The following is a 3,067-nucleotide window of genomic DNA, read 5'->3' as shown; positions in this document are numbered from 1 at the left end:
ACGGAGGTGGCCGTGTGGATGTGCTGCGCTGGGTTTGTCCTTGCACAGCTCCTGGCGTGGGTACAGGACTCCTGCCATGGGCCAGAACACAGCGTCTGCCCAGTGAGGCGTGCCGGACGTTACGGGGTGAGATTTAAGGCCTCATAAACCATGCAGAAGCCTGTGAATAAAGAGCATGAGAGGAGGAAAAAAGCACCGAGCACAGGATACCTAAACACAAATCCGGCGCCAGAATGGAAGGAAGAGTTGGGTCTCAACATGGGAGGTGGTTTAAGACAACCGCAGCAAAACTCGCTGTCTCCCTGAAGGTGGGACAAGTTACACTCCTGCCAGGAATGACAGCAATGAAATAGCAGCTGATATTAATTAAAACAATTGTATAGGAGTTCAAACTGTTGGCCCCAGAGAGAAACATCCTGTGAGTGCTGTCCTCTGACCTGCAGCCTGGAAGCAGACGAAGCACGAAGCTACATACCACGGTGTGGCAGAGTGCTTCAGAATACCAGAGGTGCTGTGTATTTGGGCCGGTGCTGAGCTAAAGGTAACTAACAGAATAAAGCTGATGTTAGGGTCTCAATGGGTCATCTCCCATCATGTCCCAAACTACCCACTTTTAATTATTTGAGGGATTTCTGATCCCTGTTATCCCCACCATTATATAGCCTGGCCTATAAGTTGGCCTGCCCTTAAACAGCAGGCTGGGAAAAGCCTCTTATGCTGCCCTTCCAGCTCTTTCACTGTTAGATCAACAACCCAGTGAGTTCCAGCTGAACTGAGGATCCAGCTGGAATGAATGGAATTCAAAATAAAAGGTAGGTATAAGAGGCATAAGGTATAATAAGGTATAGGTATATAATAGGTAGAATAGGTATAGTAAGAGGTACAGATCTTCAGAAAGTGGTAAGAGTACAGCTTGTGAGAAGCAAGCACTTTAGCATCTTATAAAAGGGCACCAAAAGGGCACCATTGTAAAGATTTTCTTAGGGAAGTGGGATGCATACTTCCTCGGTTGGATCTAGGAGGGAAGACTATTCCTGTTGATAACCGCTAATATTAAAATGAAGAAATGTGATGATGCATTGGGATGATGGTAGAAACACAGGAATTGGAAGAGTTAAGAAAAACATGGGTAACAGGCAAACTCTATTGATAGACCTCTAGGTCATGTAGAGCTACAACAGGATGTCTCAGAGAGGCTTAGGAACAGTGCAAAGTCAGCAGCCCATGGCTTTTGCCAGCGGAGCAGTGCCAGACAGGAAAATGAGATACTTGTCATGCTCGGTGTAACAAAACAATTCCATCGATTCCCCTTTGGCGTGAGGTAAGAGGAGCTGTCTGATCACACGCCGTTGGGCTGTCTCGGCTGGCGCTCTGCTCTCAAGCCACGTGTGCTGAGGCTGTAGTGCTGCGATGTCCGACAAAGCCATGGCAGACAGTGGAGATGAAGAACTGGGCATGGCTTCCAGAGCTCCAGACAGATGGCTCAGTGGAACAGAAGTCTACAGCTCATACTGGAATACTTTTATATCTCTGGTGGGAGGCTCCAGGCAGCCTAACAGAACCCCAGATACACCAGGATGCTGCAGAAATATGCTTTATATTCCCAGTTTGGTCGTACCTTCGAAGAGAATTGGTTTCTTTTTAGATGAGGGGTACATTCCTTCTCCAGGTGTACCTTCCTTCTTCAGGCGAGACAGGAGCTGAATGTCAAAATAAGATTTTCTTTAAAGGATAATAAGCAGTAATCTTAGCAAATGGGAGAACTTACGTAAGGGTTGCGTTCATAATTTGCACCTAACTGCATGCCTGAGATGAAAAATGGATCATATTTCCTGCCAAAATAGCTGAGACCTGTCAGATGGTAGCTTTTCATCTAAAGAGAGTAGATACAGCTTCACCCATGAGCTTGCTCCCAGGTGAGGAGGAGTGATTATAAATTACACAGTTAAGAATGGACTATAGAAAATAGGCTGATGGTTTTTTATCTGGCTTTATATCCCCACAGCCTTTCAGTCAAGAACTTTCTTTGGAGTTGCTTTGAGAGCCTTCTGTGGAATAAAGCTGTACTTTGAGAGACGGGGCTCAGAGTGTTTGAATGAAATAATTATTTTTCATCTGGGGAGAAGGCAGCTGCCCCACAAGACTGGAACTGTATGAGGCACAGTGTATTTATGTATCATGCTCTATACTGGGGCTTGATATGTTGCAACGGACTTCAATGCTCAGGGCCAAAGGAAAAATGGTGTACGATGGCGTCTCCCTGGTTATGTATAAAAACCGCCATGGGGACCATCACGCGCTTGTTGGCCAAGACAGAACCAACTGGAAGGGATTGTGGTCTGATGGTGCTGGCACATGAGTCGTGATGAACTGAAGAATGAAGAGGCTACTGCCTACTGAACTGTGGGGCAACAGAGAGCTGCCCTAGGAAACTTGGCACCCAAGTCGGACAGTCCTTGTTAGCGTGTAAGAGCATAAGGGGAAGGACCAGGGTGCCAGTGCACCCTCCCAGCTGGGAGAGAGTCCTACGAAGCAGGAGTTAAAGGCAAGGCAGAGTTATGAACGGTGTTGTACAACGAAGCAACCCACTGCAGACCTACAGCAGACTGCCAACAGCCCTCATCCAGGGCTGGTGAACCTTGGAATCATAGAATCATAGAATCACTTTGGTTGGAAAAGACCTTTAAGATCATCGAGTCCAACCTTTAACCTAACCCTGCCATCCCACCACTAAACCATGTCCCTCAGCACCTCATCTATCCTTCTTTTAAATCCCTCCAGGGATGGGGACTCGACCATTCCTGATGTCTAGCCTAAACCTGCCCTGGCGCATGGTAACGAGAAGAAATGAAGGATGGGAGAGAAGCATCCTGTGCCGTCTAACAGACTGAAGGCGTCAACGGGTGACACCCAGGCTCAGTCACAGGAATACCAACAAGACCATTTCACAGCTGGCCTTATTTGATGGACGCTTTACGGCAGGTAAAACGGAAGCTGGACGGACTCCGGGCTACGCTGGACGGACTCCGGGCTACGGGAGGTGCAGCACAACCTGCGCCAGAGCCTA

Source organism: Egretta garzetta, unplaced genomic scaffold (assembly GCF_000687185.1).
Source record: "Egretta garzetta isolate BGI_Z169 unplaced genomic scaffold, ASM68718v1 scaffold21, whole genome shotgun sequence".
In the NCBI taxonomy this organism is placed as follows: Eukaryota; Metazoa; Chordata; class Aves; order Pelecaniformes; family Ardeidae; genus Egretta; species Egretta garzetta.
This window is presented reverse-complemented; position numbering follows the sequence as displayed.